We start from the raw sequence: 21,055 nt of genomic DNA, 5'->3' as shown, positions 1-21,055 counted from the left end.
GTGATATCTCAATGCTTCTAATACCAAACCTGAGACTCTTCCTATAACATGAGATGGGATATCCAACTCCTTCCCATTCCAATCCCGAGACCCTTCCGATAGCAGAGATGTGATATCTCAATGCTTATACCAAACCTGAGATCCTTCCTATAACATGAAATGTGATATCCAACTCCTTCCCATTCCAATCCTGAGACCCTTCCTATAGCATGAGATGTGAAATCTCAATGCTTATACCAAACCTGAGACCCTTCCTATAGCATGAGATGTGATACCCAACTCCTTCCCATTCCAATCCTGAGACCCTTCCTATAGCATGAGATGTGATATCTCAATGCCTCTAATACCGAACCTGAGATCCTTCCTCTAACATGAAATGTGATATCCAACTCCTTCCCTTTCCAAACCTAAGAGCCTATCTATAGCATGAGATGTGATATCCAAGTCCTTCCCATTCCAATCCTTAGACCCTTCCTACAGCATGCAATATGATATCTCAATGATTCTAATAACAAACCTGAGACCCGTCCTATAACATGAGATGGGATATCCAACTCCTTCCCATTCCAATCCTGAGACACTTCCGATAGCAGAGATGTGATATCTCAATGCTTATACCAAACCTGAGACCCTTCCTATAACATGAGATGTGATATCCAACTCCTTCCCATTCCAAACCTGAGACCCTTCCTTTAGCATGAGATGTGATATCCAACTCCTTCCCATTCCAATCCTGAGACCCTTCCTATAACATGAGATGTGATGTCTCAATGCTTCTAAAACCAAAACTGAGATCCTTCCTATGGCATGAGATGTCATATAAAACTCCTTCCCATTCCAATCCTGAGACCCTTCCTATAGCATGAGATGTGATATCGAACTCCTTCCCATTCCAATCCTGAGATCCTTCCGATAGCATGAGATGTGATATCTCAATGCTTCTAATACCAAACCTGAGATCATTCCTATAACACAAGATGTAATATCCAAATCCTTCCCCTTCCAAACCTGAGACCCTCCCTTTAGCATGAGATGTGATATCCAACTCCTTCCCATTCCAATCCTGAGACCCTTCCTATAGCATGAGATGTGATGTCTCAATGCTTCTAATACCAAACCTGAGATCCTTCCTATAACATGAGATGTGATATCCAACTCCTTCCCATTCCAATCCTGAGACACTTCCTATAGCATGAGAAGTGATATCTCCATGCTTATACCAAACCTGAGACCCTTCCTATAGCATGAGATGTGATATCCAAATCCTTCCCATTCCAATCCCGAGACCCTTCCTATAGCATGAGATGTGATATCTCAATGCTTATACCAAACCTGAGAGCCTACCTATAGCATGAGATGTGATATCCAAGTCCATCCCATTCCAATCCTTAGACCCTTCCTACAGCATGCGATGTGATATCTCAATGATTCTAATACCAAACCAGAGACCCGCCCTATAACATGAGATGGGATATCCAACTCCTTCCCATTCCAATCCTGAGCCACCTCCGATAGCAGAGATGTGATATCTCAATGCTTATACCAAACCTGAGACCCTTCCTATAACATGAGATGTGATATCCAACTCCTTCCCGTTCCAAACCTGAGACCCTTCCTATAGCATATGTGATATCCAACTCCTTCCCATTCCAAACATGAGACCCTTCCTATAGCAAGAATGTAATATCCAACTCCTACCCATTCCAATCCTGTGACCATTCCTATAGCATGAGATGTGATATCTCAATGCTTCTAATACCAAACCTGAGATACTTCCTATGACATGAGATGTGATATCCAATTCCTTCCCATTCCAAACCTGAGATCCTTCCTACAGCATGCGATGTGATATCTCAATGCTTCTAATACCAAACCTGAGACCCGTCCTATAACATGAGATGGGATATCCAACTCCTTCCCGTTCCATACCTGATACCCTTCCTATAGCATGAGATGTAATATCCAACTCCTTCCCATCCCAATCCTGAGACACCTCCGATAGCAGAGATGTGTTATCTCAATGCTTATACCAAACCTGAGACTCTTCCTATAACATGAGATGTGATATCCAACTCCTTCCCGTTCCAAACCTGAGACCCTTCCTATAGCATGAGATGTGATATCCAACTCCTTCCCATTCCAATCCTGAGACCCTTCCGATAGCATGAGATGTGATATCTCAATGCTTCTAATACCAAACCTGTGATCCTTCCTATAACATGAGATGTGATATCCAAATCCTTCCCCTTCCAAACCTGAGACCCTCCCTTTAGCATGAGATGTGATATCCAACTCCTTCCCATTCCAATCCTGAGACCCTTCCTATAGCATGAGATGTGATATCTCACTGCTTATACCAAACGTGAGACCCTTCCTATAGCATGAGATGTGATATCCAACTCCTTCCCATTCCAATCCTGAGACCCTTCCTATAGCATGAGATGTGATATCTCAATGCTTCTAATATCAAACTTGAGACCCTCCCTATAGCTTGAGATGTGATATCCAACTCCTTCCCATTCCAATTCTGAGCCCCTTCCTATAGCATGAGATGTGATATCTCACTGCTTATACCAAACCTGAGACCCTTCCTATAGCATGAGATGTGATATCCAACTCCTTCCCATTCCAATCCTGAGACCCTTCCTATAGCATGAGATGTGATATCTCAATGCTTATAATATCAAACTTGAGAGCCTCCCTATACCATGAGATGTGATATCCAAGTCCTTCCCATTCCAATCCTGAGACACTTCCTATAGCATGAGATGTGATATCTCAATGCTTCTAATACCAAACCTGTGATCCTTCCTATAACATGAGATGTGATATCCAAATCCTTCCCCTTCCAAACCTGAGACCCTTCCTATAGCATGAGATGTGATATCCAACTCCTTCCCATTCCAATCCTGAGACCCTTCCGATAGCATGAGATGTGATATCTCAATGCTTCTAATACCAAACCTGTGATCCTTCCTATAACATGAGATGTGATATCCAAATCCTTCCCCTTCCAAACCTGAGACCCTCCCTTTAGCATGAGATGTGATATCCAACTCCTTCCCATTCCAATCCTGAGACCCTTCATACAGCATGAGATGTGATATCTCAATGCTTCTAATACCAAACCTGAGACCCTTCCTATAACATGAGATGGGAATATCCAACTCCTTCCCATTCCAATCCTGAGACCCTTCCGATAGCAGAGATGTGATATCTCAATGCTTATACCAAACCTGATATCCTTCCTATAACATGAGATGTGATATCCAACTCCTTCCCATTCCAATCCTGAGACCCTTCCTATAGCATGAGATGTGATATCTCACTGCTTATACCAAACGTGAGACCCTTCCTATAGCATGAGATGTGATATCCAACTCCTTCCCATTCCAATCCTGAGACCCTTCCTATAGCATGAGATGTGATATCTCAATGCTTCTAATATCAAACTTGAGACCCTCCCTATAGCATGAGTAGTGATATCCAAGTCCTTCCCATTCCAATCCTGAGACACTTCCTATAGCATGAGATGTGATATCTCAATGCTTCTAATACCAAACCTGAGACTCTTCCTATAACATGAGATGGGATATCCAACTCCTTCCCATTCCAATCCCGAGACCCTTCCGATAGCAGAGATGTGATATCTCAATGCTTATACCAAACCTGAGATCCTTCCTATAACATGAGATGTGATATCCAACTCCTTCCCATTCCAATCCTGAGACCCTTCCTATAGCATGAGATGTGAAATCTCAATGCTTATACCAAACCTGAGACCCTTCCTATAGCATGAGATGTGATACCCAACTCCTTCCCATTCCAATCCTGAGACCCTTCCTATAGCATGAGATGTGATATCTCAATGCCTCTAATACCGAACCTGAGATCCTTCCTCTAACATGAAATGTGATATCCAACTCCTTCCCTTTCCAAACCTAAGAGCCTATCTATAGCATGAGATGTGATATCCAAGTCCTTCCCATTCCAATCCTTAGACCCTTCCTACAGCATGCAATATGATATCTCAATGATTCTAATAACAAACCTGAGACCCGTCCTATAACATGAGATGGGATATCCAACTCCTTCCCATTCCAATCCTGAGACACTTCCGATAGCAGAGATGTGATATCTCAATGCTTATACCAAACCTGAGACCCTTCCTATAACATGAGATGTGATATCCAACTCCTTCCCATTCCAAACCTGAGACCCTTCCTTTAGCATGAGATGTGAAATCCAGCTCCTTCCCATTCCAATCCTGAGACACTTCGAATAGCATGAGATGTGATATCTCAATGCTTCTAATATCAAAACTGAGACCCTCCCTATAGCATGATATGTGATATCTAAGTCCTTCCCATTCCAATCCTGAGACCCTTCCTATAGCATGAGATGTGATATCTCAATGCTTCTACCAAACCTGAGACCCTTCCTTTAGCATGAGATGTGATATCCAACTCCTTCCCATTCCAATCCTGAGACCCTTCCTATAGCATGAGATGTGATATCTCAATACTTCTAATACCAAACCTGAGATCCTTCCGATAACATGAGATGTGATATCCAAATCCTTCCCCTTCCAATCCTGAGACCCTTCTGATAGCATGAGATGTGATATCTCAATGCTTCTAATACCAAACCTGAGATCCTTCCGATAGCTTGAGATGTGATATCTCAATGCTTCTAATACCAAACCTGAGATCCTTCCTATAACATGAGATGTTATATCCAAATCCTTCCCCTTCCAAACCTGAGACCCTCCCTTTAGCATGAGATGTGATATCCAACTCCTTCCCATTCCAATTCTGAGCCCCTTCCTATACCATGAGACTTGATATCCAACTCCTTCCCATTCCAATTCTTAGCCCCTTCCTATACCATGAGACTTGATATCTCAATGCTTCTAATACCAAACCTGAGACCCGTCCTATAACATGAGATGTGATATCCAAATCCTTCCCCTTCCAAACCTTAGACCCTTCCTTTATCATGAGATGTGATATCCAACTCCTTCCCATTCCAATCCTGAGACCCTTCCGATATCATGAGATGTGATATCTCAATGCTTCTAATATCAAACTTGAGACACTCCCTATAGCATGAGATGTGATATCCAAGTCCTTCCCATTCCAATCCTGAGACCCTTCCTATAGCTTGAGATGTGATATCCAACTCCTTCCCATTCCAATTCTGAGCCCCTTCCTATACCATGAGACTTGATATCTCAATGCTTCTAATACCAAACCTGAGACCTGTCCTATAACATGAGATGTGATATCCAAATCCTTCCCCTTCCAAACCTTAGACCCTTCCTTTATCATGAGATGTGATATCCAACTCCTTCCCATTCCAATCCTGAGACCCTTCCGATATCATGAGATGTGATATCTCAATGCTTCTAATATCAAACTTGAGACCCTCCCTATAGCATGAGATGTGATATCCAAGTCCTTCCCATTCCAATCCTGAGACCCTTCCTATAGCATGAGATGTGATATCTCAATGCTTCTAATACCAAACCTGAGACCCTTCCTATAACATGAGATTGGAATATCCAACTCCTTCCCATTCTAATCCTGAGACCCTTCCGATAGCAGAGATGTGATATCTCAATTCTTATACCAAACCTGAGATCCTTCCTATAACATGAGATGTGATATCCAACTCCTTCCCATTCCAATCCTGAGACACTTCCTATAGCATGAGATGTGATATCTCACTGCTTATACCAAACCTGAGACCCTTCCTATAGCATGAGATGTGATATCCAACTCCTTCCCATTCCAATCCTGAGACCCTTCCTATAGCAAGAGATGTGATATCTCAATGCTTCTAATATCAAACTTGAGAGCCTCCCTATAGCATGAGATGTGATATCCAAGTCCTTCCCATTCCAATCCTGAGACACTTCCTATAGCATGAGATGTGATATCTCAATGCTTCTAATACCAAACCTGAGACTCTTCCTATAACATGAGATGGGATATCCAACTCCTTCCCATTCCAATCCTGAGACCCTTCCGATAGCAGAGATGTGATATCTCAATGCTTATATCAAATCTGAGACCCTTCCTACGGCATGAGATGTCATATACAACTCCTTCCCATTCCAATCCTGAGACCCTTCCTATAGCATGAGATGTGATATCTCAATGCTTATACCAAACCTGAGACCCTTCCTATAGCATGAGATGTGATATCCAACTCCTTCCCATTCCAATCCTGAGACCCTTCCTATAGCATGAGATGTGATATCTCAATGCTTATACCAAACCTGAGACCCTTCCTACGGCATGAGATGTCATATACAACTCCTTCCCATTCCAATCCTGAGACCCTTCCTATAGCATGACATGTGATATCTCAATGCTTATACCAAACCTGAGACCCTTCCTATAGCATGAGATGTGATATCCAACTCCTTCCCATTCCAATCCTGAGACCCTTCCTATAGCATGAGATGTGATATCTCAATGCTTCTACCAAACCTGAGACCCTTCCTTTAGCATGAGATGTGATATCCAACTCCCTCCCATTCCAATCCTGAGACCCTTCCTATAGCATGAGTTGTGATATCTCAATACTTCTAATACCAAACCTGAGATCCTTCCGATAACATGAGATGTGATATCCAAATCCTTCCCCTTCCAATCCTGAGACCCTTCTGATAGCATGAGATGTGATATCTCAATGCTTCTAATACCAAACCTGAGATCCTTCCGATAGCATGAGATGTGATATCTCAATGCTTCTAATACCAAACCTGAGATCCTTCCTATAACATGAGATGTGATATCCAAATCCTTCCCCTTCCAAACCTGAGACCCTCCCTTTAGCATGAGATGTGATATCCAACTCCTTCCCATTCCAATTCTGAGCCCCTTCCTATACCATGAGACTTGATATCCAACTCCTTCCCATTCCAATTCTGAGCCCCTTCCTATACCATGAGACTTGATATCTCAATGCTTCTAATACCAAACCTGAGACCCGTCCTATAACATGAGAGGTGATATCCAAATCCTTCCCCTTCCAAACCTTAGACCCTTCCTTTATGATGAGATGTGATATCCAACTCCTTCCCATTCCAATCCTGAGACCCTTCCGATATCATGAGATGTGATATCTCAATGCTTCTAATATCAAACTTGAGACCCTCCCTATAGCATGAGATGTGATATCCAAGTCCTTCCCATTCCAATCCTGAGACCCTTCCTATAGCTTGAGATGTGACATCCAACTCCTTCCCATTCCAATTCTGATCCCCTTCCTATACCATGAGACTTGATATCTCAATGCTTCTAATACCAAACCTGAGACCCGTCCTATAACATGAGATGTGATATCCAAATCCTTCCCCTTCCAAACCTTAGACCCTTCCTTTATCATGAGATGTGATATCCAACTCCTTCCCATTCCAATCCTGAGACCCTTCCGATATCATCAGATGTAATATCTCAATGCTTCTAATATCAAACTTGAGACCCTCCCTATAGCATGAGATGTGATATCCAAGTCCTTCCCATTCCAATCCTGAGACCCTTCCTATAGCATGAGATGTGATATCTCAATGCTTCTAATACCAAACCTGAGACCCTTCCTATAACATGAGATTGGAATATCCAACTCCTTCAAATTCCAATCCTGAGACCCTTCCGATAGCAGAGATGTGATATCTCAATTCTTATACCAAACCTGAGATCCTTCCTATAACATGAGATGTGATATCCAACTCCTTCCCATTCCAATCCTGAGACACTTCCTATAGCATGAGATGTGATATCTCACTGCTTATACCAAACCTGAGACCCTTCCTATAGCATGAGATGTGATATCCGACTCCTTCCCATTCCAATCCTGAGACCCTTCCTATAGCATGAGATGTGATATCTCAATGCTTCTAATATCAAACTTGAGAGCCTCCCTATAGCATGAGATGTGATATCCAAGTCCTTCCCATTCCAATCCTGAGACACTTCCTATAGCATGAGATGTGATATCTCAATGCTTCTAATACCAAACCTGAGACTCTTCCTATAACATGAGATGGGATATCCAACTCCTTCCCATTCCAATCCTGAGACACTTCCGATAGCAGAGATGTGATATCTCAATGCTTATACCAAACCTGAGACCCTTCCTACGGCATGAGATGTCATATACAACTCCTTCCCATTCCAATCCTGAGACCCTTCCTATAGCATGAGATGTGATATCTCAATGCTTATACCAAACCTGAGACCCTTCCTATAGCATGAGATGTGATATCCACCTCCTTCCCATTCCAATCCTGAGACCCTTCCTATAGCATGAGATGTGATATCTCAATGCTTATACCAAACCTGAGACCCTTCCTACGGCATGAGATGTCATATACAACTCCTTCCCATTCCAATCCTGAGACCCTTCCTATAGCATGAGATGTGATATCTCAATGCTTATACCAAACCTGAGACCCTTCCTATAGCATGAGATGTGATATCCAACTCCTTCCCATTCCAATCCTGAGACCCTTCCTATAGCATGAGATGTGATATCTCAATGCTTATACCAAACCTGAGACCCTTCCTATAACATGAGATGGGATATCCAACTCCTTCCCATTCCAATCCTGAGACACTTCCGATAGCAGAGATGTGATATCTCAATGCTTATACCAGACCTTAGACCCTTCCTATAACATGAGATCGGATATCCAACTCCTTCCCGTTCCAAACCTGAGACCCTTCCTTTAGCATGAGATGTGATATCCAGCTCCTTCCCATTCCAATCCTGAGACACTTTTGATAGCATGAGATGTGATATCTCAATGCTTCTAATATCAAAACGGAAACCCTCCCTATAGCATGATATGTGATATCTAAGTCCTTCCCATTCCAATCCTGAGACCCTTCCTATAGCATGAGATGTGATATCTCAATGCTTCTACCAAACCTGAGACCCTTCCTTTAGCATGAGATGTGATATCCAACTCCTTCCCATTCCAATCCTGAGACCCTTCCTATAGCATGAGATGTGATATCTCAATACTTCTAATACCAAACCTGAGATCCTTCCGATAACATGAGATGTGATATCCAAATCCTTCCCCTTCCAAACCTGAGACCCTCCCTTTAGCATGAGATGTGATATCCATCTCCTTCCCATTCCAATCCTGAGACCCTTCTGATAGCATGAGATGTGATAAGCCGGTCAAGTGGCACAGCGAGTAGAGCGCCCGCTTTGACACCCGTGCAGAGCCTGTTAACGCAGGTTCGAATCCCGGCGGGGCCAAACTCAGCCTTTCATCCTTCCGAGGTCGATAAATGAGCACCACACACCGTGGGTAATAATAAGCAGCGCTCAGATACCTGAGGGTTTGTAGCGCTATATAAAAGCCTAATTATTATTATTATTATTATTATTTATATCTCAATGCTTCTAATACCAAACCTGAGATCCTTCCGATAGCATGAGATGTGATATCTCAATGCTTCTAATACCAAACCTGAGACCCTTCCTATAACATGAGATTGGAATATCCAACTCCTTCCCATTCCAATCCTGAGACCCTTCCGATAGCAGAGATGTGATATCTCAATTCTTATACCAAACCTGAGATCCTTACTATAACATGAGATGTGATATCCAACTCATGCTATAGGAACGGTCTCAGGTTTTTTATTAGAAACATTGAGATATCACATCTCATGCTAAAGGAAGGGTTTCAGGATTGGAATGGGAAGGATTTGGATATCATATCTCATGTTATAGGACGGGTCCCAGGTTTGGTATTAGAAGCATTGAGATATCACTTCTCATGCTATCGGAAGGATCTCAGGTTTAGTATTAGAAGCATTGAGATATCACATCTCATGCTATCAGAAGGGTCTCAGGATTGGAATGGGAAGGAGTTGGATATCACATCTCATGCTAAAGGGAGGGTCTCGGGTTTGGAAGGGGAAGGATTTGGATATCACATCTCATGTTATCGGAAGGATCTCAGGTTTGGTATTAGAAGCATTGAGATATCACATCTCATGCTATAGGAAGGGTCTCAGGATTGGAATGGGAAGGAGATGGATATCACATCTCATGCTAAAGGAAGGGTCTCATGTTTGGTAGAAGCATTGAGATATCACATCTCATGCTATAGGAAGGGTCTCAGGATTGAAATGGGAAGGAGTTGGATATCACATCTCATGCCATAGGAAAGGTCTCAGGTTTAGTATAAGCATTGAGATATCACATCTCTGCTATCGGAAGGGTCTCAGGATTGGAATGGGAAGGACTTAGATATCACATCTCATGCTATAGGGAGGGTTTCAGTTTTGATATTAGAAGCATTGAGATATCACATCTCATGCTATCGGAAGGGTCTCAGGATTGGAATGGGAAGGAGCTGGATATCACATCTCTTGCTATAGGAAGGGTCTCAGGTTTTTTATTAGAAACATTGAGATATCACATCTCATGCTAAAGGAAGGGTTTCAGGATTGGAATGGGAAGGATTTGGATATAATATCTCATGTTATAGGACGGGTCCCAGGTTTGGTATTAGAAGCATTGAGACATCACTTCTTATGCTATCGGAAGGATCTCAGGTTTAGTATTAGAAGAATTGAGATATCACATCTCATGCTATCGGAAGGGTCTCAGGATTGGAATGGGAAGGAGTTGGATATCACATCTCATGCTAAAGGGAGGGTCTCAGGTTTGGAAGGGGAAGGATTTGGATATCACATCTCATGTTATCGGAAGGATCTCAGGTTTGGTATTAGAAGCATTGAGATATCACATCTCATGCTATAGGAAGGGTCTCAGGATTGGAATGGGAAGGAGATGGATATCACATCTCATGCTAAAGGAAGGGTCTCATGTTTGGTAGAAGCATTGAGATATCACATCTCATGCTATAGGAAGGGTCTCAGGATTGAAATGGGAAGGAGTTGGATATCACATCTCATGCCATAGGAAGGGTCTCAGGTTTGGTATAAGCATTGAGATATCACATCTCTGCTATCGGAAGGGACTCAGGATTGGAATGGGAAGGACTTAGATATCACATCTCATGCTATAGGGAGGGTCTCAGTTTTGATATTAGAAGCATTGAGATATCACATCTCATGCCATCGGAAGGGTCTCAGGATTGGAATGGGAAGGAGCTGGATATCACATCTCATGCTAAAGGAAGGGTCTCAGGTTTGGAAGGGGAAGGATTTGGATATCACATCTCATGTTATAGGACGGGTCTCAGGTTTGGTATTAGAAGCATTAAGATATCACATCTCATGGTATAGGAAGGGTTTCAGGATTGGAATGGGAAGGAGTTGGATATCATATCTCATGCTATAGGAAGGGTCTCAGGATTGGAATGGGAATGAGTTTGATATCAAATCTCATGCCATAGGAAGGGTCTCAGGTTTGGTATTAGAAGCATTGAGATATCACATCTCATGCTATAGGAAGTGTCTGAGGATTGGAATGGGAAGGAGTTGGATATCCCATCTCATGTTATAGGAAGGGTCTCAGGTTTGGTAGAAGCATTGAGATATCACATCTCATGCTATAGGAAGAGTCTCAGGATTGGAATGGGAAGGAGTTGGATATCACGTCTCATGCTATAGGGAGGGTCTCAAGTTTGATATTAGAAGCATTGAGATATCACATCTCATGCTATAGGAAGGGTCTCAGGATTGGAATGGGAAGGAGTTGGATATCACATCTCATGCTATAGGAAGGGTCTCAGGTTTGGTATAAGCAGTGAAATATCACATCTCATGCTATAGGAAGGGTCTCAGGATTGGAATGGGAAGGAGTTGGATATCACATCTCATGTTATAGGAAGGATCTCAGGTTTGGTATTAGAAGCATTGAGACATCACATCTCATGCTATAGGAAGGGTCTCAGGATTGGAATGGGAAGGAGTTCGATATCCCATCTCATGTCATAGGAAGGGTCTCAGGTTTGCTATTAGAAGCATTGAGATATCACATCTCATGCTATAGGAAGGGTCTCAGGATTGGAATGGGAAGGACTTGACTATCACCTCTCATGCTGTAGGAAGGGTCTCAGGCTTGGTATAAGCATTGAGATATCATATCTCTGCTATCCGAAGGGTCTCAGGATTGGAATGGGAAGGAGTTGGATATCCCATCTCATGTCATAGGAAGGGTCTCAGGTTTGGTATTAGAAGCATTGAGATATCACATCTCATGCTATAGGAAGGGTCTCAGGATTGGAATGGGAAGGACTTGGATATCACATCTCATGCTGTAGGGAGGGTCTCAAGTTTGATATTAGAAGCATTGAGATATCACATCTCATGATATCGGAAAGGTCTCAGGATTGGAATGGGAAGGAGTTGGATATCACATCTCATGATAAAGGAAGGGTCTCAGGATTGGAATGGGAAGGACTTGGATATCACATCTCATGTTATAGGAAGGATCTCAGGTTTGGTATTAGAAGCATTGAGATATCACTTCTCATGCTATCGGAAGGATCTCAGGTTTAGTATTAGAGGCATTGAAATATCACATCTCATGCTATCGTAAGGGTATCAGGATTGGATTTGGAAGTAGTTGGATATCCCATCTCATGCTATAGGAAGGGGCTCAGGTTTGGAAGGGGAAGGAGTTGGATATCACATTTCATGTTAGAGGTAGAATCTCAGGTTTGATATTAGAAGCATTGAGATAGCACATCTCATGCTATCGGAAGGGTCTCAGGATTGGAATGGTAAGGAGTTGGATATCACATCTCATGCTAAAGGAAAGGTCTCAGGTTTGGAAGGGGAAGGATTTGGATCTCACACCTCATGGTTTAGGACGGGTCTCAGGTTTGGTATTAGAAGCATTGAGATATGACATCTCATGGTATAATAAGGGTCTCAGGATTGGAATGGGAAGGAGTTGGATATCACATCTCATGCTATAGGAAGGCTCTCAGGTTTGGAAGGGGAAGGAGTTGGATATCACATTTCCCATCTCATGCTATAGGAAGGGTCTCAGGTTTGGTATTAGAAGCATTGAGATATCACATCTCATGCTATAGGAAGGGTCTCAGGATTGGAATGGGAAGGAGTTGGATATCACATCTCATGCTAAAGGAAGGGTCTCAGGTTTGGTAGATAGCATGAGATGGGATATCCAACTACTTCCAAATCCAATCCTGATACCCTTCCGATAGCATGAGATGTGATGTTTCAATGCCTCTAATACTAAACCTGAGATCCTTCCGATAGCATGAGAAGTGATATCTCAATGCTTCTAATACCAAACCTGAGATCCTTCCTATAACATGAGATGTGATATCCAAATCCTTCCCCTTCCAAATCTGAGACCCTCCCTTTAGCATGAGATGTGATATCCAACGCCTTCCCACCCCAATCCTGAGACCCTTCTGATAGCATGAGATGTGATATCTCAATGTCTCTAATTCCAAACCTGCGATTCTACCTCTAACATGAAATGTGGTATCCAACTCCTTCCCCTTCCAAACCTGAGAGCCTTCCTATAGCATGAGATGTGATATCCAAGTCCTTCCCATTCCAATCCTGAGACCCTTCCTTTATCATGAGATGTGATATCCAACTCCTTCCCATTCCAATCCTGAGACCCTTCCGATATCATGAGATGTGATATCTCAATGCTTCTAATATCAAACTTGAGACCCTTCCTATAACATGAGATGGGATATCCAACTCCTTCCCATTCCAATCCTGAGACCCTTCCTATAGCATGAGATGTGATGTCTCAATGCTTCTAATACCAAACCTGAGACTCTTCCTATAACATGAGATGGGATATCCAACCCCTTCCCATTCCAATCCTGATACCCTTCCGATAGCAGGGATGTGATATCTCAATGCTTATACCAAACCTGAGATCCTTCCTATGGCATGAGATGTCATATACAACTTCCAATTCCAATCCTGAGACCCTTCCTATAGCATGGGATGTGGTGATATCTCAATGCTTATACCAAACCTGAGACCCTTCCTATAGCATGAGATGTGATGTCTCAATGCTTCTAATACCAAACCTGAGATCCTTCCTATAGCATGAGATGTGATATCTCAATGTTTATACCAAACCTGATAACCCTTCCTATGGCATGAGATGTGATATCCAACTCCTTCCCATTCCAATCCTGAGTTCCTTCCTATAGCATGAGATGTGATATCTCAATGCTTCTATCAAACCTGAGACCCTTCCTTTAGCATGAGATGTGATATCCAACTCCTTGCCATTCCAATCCTGAGACCCTTCCTATAGCATGAGATGTGATATCTCAATGCTTCTAATACCAAACCTGAGATCCTTCCTATAACATGAGATGTGATATCCAACTCCTTCCCATTCCAAACCTGAGACCCTTCCGATAGCATGAGATGTGATATCTCAATGCTTCAAAAACCAAACATGAGAACCATCCTATAACATGAGATGTGAAATCCAAATCCTTCCCTTCCCAAACCTGAGACTCTTCCCATAGCATGAGATGTGATATCTCAATGCTTCTACCAAACCTGAAACCCTTCCTATAGCATGAGATGTGATATCCAACTCCTTCCCATTCCAATCCTGAGACACTTCCTATAGCATGAGATGTGATATCACAATGCTTCTAATACCAAACCTGAGACCCGTCCTATAACATGAGATTTGATATCCAAATCCTTCCCCTTCCAAACCTGAGACCCTTCCTTTAGCATGAGATGTGATATCCAGCTCCTCCCATTCCAATCCTGAGACCCTTCCGATAGCATGAGATGTGATATCTCAATGCTTCTGATATCAAAACTGAGACCCTCCCTATAGCATGAGATGTGATATCTAAGTCCTTCCCATTCCAATCTTGAGACCCTTCCGATAGCAGAGATGTGATATTTCAATGCTTATACCAAACCTGAGACCCTTCCTATAGCAAGAGATGTGATATCCAACTCCTTCCGATTCCAATCCTGAGACCCTTCCTATAGCATGAGATGTGATATCGCAATGCTTCTACCAAAACTGAGAACCTTCCTTTAGCATGAGATGTGATATCCAACTCCTTCCCATTCCAATCCTGAGACCCTTCCTTTAGCATGAGATGTGATATCTCAATGCTTCTAATACCAAACCTGAGATCCTTCCTATAACATGAGATGTGATATCCAACTCCTTCCCATTCCAATCCTGAGACCCTTCCTATAGCATGAGATGTGATATCTCAATGCTTTTAATACCAAACCTGAGATCCTTCCGATAGCATGAGATGTGATATCTCAATGCTTCTAATACCAAACCTGAGATCCTTCCTATAACATGAGATGTGATATCCAAATCCTTCCCCTTCCAAACCTGAGACCCTCCCTTTAGCATGAGATGTGATATCCAACTCCTTCCCATTCCAATCCTGATACCCTTCTTGTTAAGACGGATTTCTGAACTCTGTCCTGGTGGCGCAGAAGTTCAGAAGGCCAACCTAGTTACTTGGAACAGGGTAACCTCTGGACGAGCCAGACCAATCAAGGTAGCGATCGCGGCGGGCAAGACTAGGTCTCAAGTGGGGTGAGGGTGACTGAAAGCTCGTAATGAGCCCACAAACCAAGATCACTTACAAACTACTCCAAACAGTTGTTATATAAAAAATATATACACATTTATTTTAAGGCCCAATGACCGTAGCGAGAAAATCACAATATCACAATATTAAACCAACACATACCATATCCACACAATATATATACAAATACGACAGTCGCAAGCGTTATAGGCACGAAATGTGTAGTCCACCTAAAAGGGAAGGAAAACAGGCAGTGCGATATAATGCTTAGACTCAGTTCGCCTTCAGAGGCACCTAACTAGATGGAAGTCCGAGCCCTGCGAAGAGTGGAGCCTTGTGCTCAAAGTACCTGCACGCGCTGGTGCCAACGGGCAAAAGGAGAAGCTCTTTGAAGGAAGTCAGGCACTTCAGTTTAGTGCACGAAAGAAGAAGAACAAGTTCCGCGACTCAAGCGCAGCCTCCACAGTGGGCAGAAGCAGAGCGCGAGTACGGACAAGGGTGCTGTTTTACACAGCGGGGAAAAGCAATGGGCTCCTGCAGGAGGGCGACCAGATCCTAGCTATGCTACTCACCGGTCCCCGATGCAAGCAGACCCAGGCTTCTCCGCGTCAGTTTCAGCAGCTGGCAGGTTCAGAAGAGCAGGGAACGCCTCGTCGTCGTGTAGAGCAAAAAGACGTCCCAATCGAAGAAACCTGCACAGTATGTTGCCGCAGCAGGGCAACCGAGCGGCCGTGTGTATCTGAGCCAAATGTCCACACCTCCCTTCAGACCTGGGAACGCCAAGAGTACGAAGCGTGGGAGAGTGACAAGGACTCGAGATACTACACAACCTGGCGGCGGTTACAGAGCAGGACTCCCGTGTAAGCTGGTCAGTCAACTGGATGGCCCAGAGACGCTTCCGAAGGCTTACTGGCAGGAGATGATGAAGTTGCCGAGAATAGCTGTTCCTGCTATTCCAAAGGTCGAAGCACCAGTACAGGCCTTCTGGTTCGATCAAAGGAGGAAAGGGTTTCACAGGACGACAGCAGTGCAAAGGAGGAGTCCTTCAGCGGGTCACCAGCGATTCCTCGGTCCAGCCTCTTGGTTGCAGGATACTTGGCTCCTGTATTCCTTCGTTCGTGAGAACTCAGGAGATCGACATGGTAGTGGTGTTTCCAGCCCCCTCTTATCCACGGTTCCCTTCGCGCCAAAACGGAGGGGACCCGATGGGAGATCCGCTCATCAACACTCACACCATTCGTGGACCAATCACGGACCACGGTGGTCCCAGGCATTCACACCACCCTAGACTCTCTGGCACCCAGGATGTGTATTGGGACCAGACATCCCAGCCCACATCCTGGAGGCACACACACGACATGTAGAAGCCCGCAAAAGCATCCGTGTTTCGCGGGAAAGTACATGCCCAAATAAGGAAGGCCCCGGGTCGGCTCGACCTGGGAAAGGTGAAGGGAGCAAGACGGTCAGCGGACAGGACAAAGGAGCCTCGTGGTCTGGCCATTTTGGGAGCCAGGCCACCATTTTGGGTTAAGCACGAGAAATGCGCTTAGAACGCCAAAAGGAGCTCAAAACACAAGAAAACGATCGCTGCCACCATTCCCATTCCTGAATTACTTGCACCGATCAGATACAATCCTAAACGAGTATCTAGGGCCCGTAGAAGGCTAGAGACCCAAGAGAGCTGTAACTTAGCTTACAGTGCCCTCTTGTGTCATGTTGCACTAAAGCCGCAACATGATAAAAGAAACTACGGGAAACAGCGTTCCCCGGTACTGACTGTCTTAAGGGCATGTCAGTTTCCCCATGAGAAAAGGAGCGAAAGCCCAGAGGAGTGCAGCAGAAGGCTGCACTTCTCTGGCAAAGTCAAGAACAAGGTGAAAAACAACAGCAAAAAGTTTAGGGGTTGCCACATGGAAGGAAAATTACCTACAATTACGAAATCTTTCCTAACACTTCTGATAGCATGAGGTGTGATATCTCAATGTCTCTAATACCAAACCTGAGATCCTACCTCTAACATGAAATGTGATATCCAACTCCTTCCCTTTCCAAACCTGAGAGCCTTCCTACAGCATGAGATGTGATATCCAAGTCCTTCCCATTCCAATCCTGAGACCCTTCCTATAGCATGAGATGGGATATCCAACTCCTTCCAAATCCAATCCTGATACCCTTCCGATAGCATGAGATGTGATATGCCAATGCTTCTACAAAACCTGAGACCCATACCATGGTATGAGATGTGATATCAAACTCCCGTCCTATACCATGAGACTTGATATCTCAATGCTTCTAATACCAAACCTGAGACCGGTCCAATAACATGAGATGTGATATCCAAATCCTTCATGTTCCAAAACTGATACCCTTCCTATAGCATGAGATGTGATATCCAATTCCTTCCCATCCCAATCCTGAGACACCTCCGATAGCAGAGATGTGATATCTCAATGCTTATACCAAACCTGAGACTCTTCCTATAACATGAGATGTGATATCCAACTCCTTCCCGTTCCAAACCTGAGACCCTTCCTATAGCATGAGATGTGATATCCAACTCCTTCCCATTCCAATCCTGAGACCCTTCCGATAGCATGAGATGTGATATCTCAATGCTTCTAATACCAAACCTGTGATCCTTCCTATAACAAGAGATGTGATATCCAAATCCTTTCCCTTCCAAACCCGAGACCCTCCCTTTAGCATGAGATGTGATATCTCAATGCCTCTAATACCAAACCTGAGATCCTTCCGATAGCATGAGATGTGATATCTCAATGCTTCTAATACCAAACCTGAGATCCTTCCTATAACATGAGATGTGATATCCAAATCCTTCCCCTTCCACTCCTGAGACCCTCCCTTTAGCATGAGATGTGATATCCAACTCCTTCCCATTCCAATCCTGAGACCCTTCTGATAGCATGAGATGTGATATCTCAATGCCTCTAATAACAAACCTGAGATCCTACCTCTAACATGAAATGTGATATCCAACTCCTTCCCTTTCCAAACATGAGACCCTCCCTATAGCATGAGATGTGATATCCAAGTCCTTCCAATTCCAATCCTGAGACCCTTCCTATAGCATGAGATGTGATATCTCAATGCTTCTAATACCAAACCTGAGACCCTTCCTATAACATAAGATGGGATATCCAACTCCTTCCCATTGCAATCCTGAGACCCTTCCGATAGCAGAGATGTGATATCTCAATGCTTATACCAAACCTGAGACCCTTCCTGTGGCATGAGATGTCATATACAACTCCTTCCCATTCCAATCCTGAGACCCTTCCTATAGCATGAGATGTGATATCTCAATGCTTATACCAAACCTGAGACCCTTCCTATAGCATGAGATGTGATATCCAACTCCTTCCCATTCCAATCCTGAGATCCTTCCTATAACATGAGATGTGATATCCAACTCCTTCCCATTCCAATCCTGAGACCCTTCCTATAGCATGAGATGTGATATCTCAATGCTTTTAATACCAAACCTGAGATCCTTCCGATAGCATGAGATGTGATATCTCAATGCTTCTAATACCAAACCTGAGATCCTTCCTATAACATGAGATGTGATATCCAAATCCTTCCCCTTCCAAACCTGAGACCCTCCCTTTAGCATGAGATGTGATATCCAACTCCTTCCCATTCCAATCCTGATACCCTTCTTGTTAAGACGGATTTCTGAACTCTGTCCTGGTGGCGCAGAAGTTCAGAAGGCCAACCTAGTTACTTGGAACAGGGTAACCTCTGGACGAGCCAGACCAATCAAGGTAGCGATCGCGGCGGGCAAGACTAGGTCTCAAGTGGGGTGAGGGTGACTGAAAGCTCGTAATGAGCCCACAAACCAAGATCACTTACAAACTACTCCAAACAGTTGTTATATAAAAAATATATACACATTTATTTTAAGGCCCAATGACCGTAGCGAGAAAATCACAATATCACAATATTAAACCAACACATACCATATCCACACAATATATATACAAATACGACAGTCGCAAGCGTTATAGGCACGAAATGTGTAGTCCACCTAAAAGGGAAGGAAAACAGGCAGTGCGATATAATGCTTAGACTCAGTTCGCCTTCAGAGGCACCTAACTAGATGGAAGTCCGAGCCCTGCGAAGAGTGGAGCCTTGTGCTCAAAGTACCTGCACGCGCTGGTGCCAACGGGCAAAAGGAGAAGCTCTTTGAAGGAAGTCAGGCAGTTCAGTTTAGTGCACGAAAGAAGAAGAACAAGTTCCGCGACTCAAGCGCAGCCTCCACAGTGGGCAGAAGCAGAGCGCGAGTACGGACAAGGGTGCTGTTTTACACAGCGGGGAAAAGCAATGGGCTCCTGCAGGAGGGCGACCAGATCCTAGCTATGCTACTCACCGGTCCCCGATGCAAGCAGACCCAGGCTTCTCCGCGTCAGTTTCAGCAGCTGGCAGGTTCAGAAGAGCAGGGAACGCCTCGTCGTCGTGTAGAGCAAAAAGACGTCCCAATCGAAGAAACCTGCACAGTATGTTGCCGCAGCAGGGCAACGGAGCGGCCGTGTGTATCTGAGCCAAATGTCCACACCTCCCTTCAGACCTGGGAACGCCAAGAGTACGAAGCGTGGGAGAGTGACAAGGACTCGAGATACTACACAACCTGGCGGCGGTTACAGAGCAGGACTCCCGTGTAAGCTGGTCAGTCAACTGGATGGCCCAGAGACGCTTCCGAAGGCTTACTGGCAGGAGATGATGAAGTTGCCGAGAATAGCTGTTCCTGCTATTCCAAATGTCGAAGCACCAGTACAGGCCTTCTGGTTCGATCAAAGGAGGAAAGGGTTTCACAGGACGACAGCAGTGCAAAGGAGGAGTCCTTCAGCGGGTCACCAGCGATTCCTCGGTCCAGCCTCTTGGTTGCAGGATACTTGGCTCCTGTATTCCTTCGTTCGTGAGAACTCAGGAGATCGACATGGTAGTGGTGTTTCCAGCCCCCTCTTATCCACGGTTCCCTTCGTGCCAAAACGGAGGGGACCCGATGGGAGATCCGCTCATCAACACTCACACCATTCGTGGACCAATCACGGACCACGGTGGTCCCAGGCATTCACACCACCCTAGACTCTCTGGCACCCAGGATGTGTATTGGGACCAGACATCCCAGCCCACATCCTGGAGGCACACACACGACATGTAGAAGCCCGCAAAAGCATCCGTGTTTCGCGGGAAAGTACATGCCCAAATAAGGAAGGCCCCGGGTCGGCTCGACCTGGGAAAGGTGAAGGGAGCAAGACGGTCAGCGGACAGGACAAAGGAGCCTCGTGGTCTGGCCATTTTGGGAGCCAGGCCACCATTTTGGGTTAAGCGCGAGAAATGCGCTTAGAACGCCAAAAGGAGCTCAAAACACAAGAAAACGATCGCTGCCACCATTCCCGTTCCTGAATTACTTGCACCGATCAGATACAATCCTAAACGAGTATCTAGGGCCCGTAGAAGGCTAGAGACCCAAGAGAGCTGTAACTTAGC

The sequence above is a fragment of the Ambystoma mexicanum genome, chromosome 4q, assembly GCF_040938575.1.
Source record: "Ambystoma mexicanum isolate Mex_15411 chromosome 4q, UKY_AmexF1_1, whole genome shotgun sequence".
Classification (NCBI taxonomy): domain Eukaryota; kingdom Metazoa; phylum Chordata; class Amphibia; order Caudata; family Ambystomatidae; genus Ambystoma; species Ambystoma mexicanum.
Note: the sequence above shows the minus strand (reverse complement) of the source record.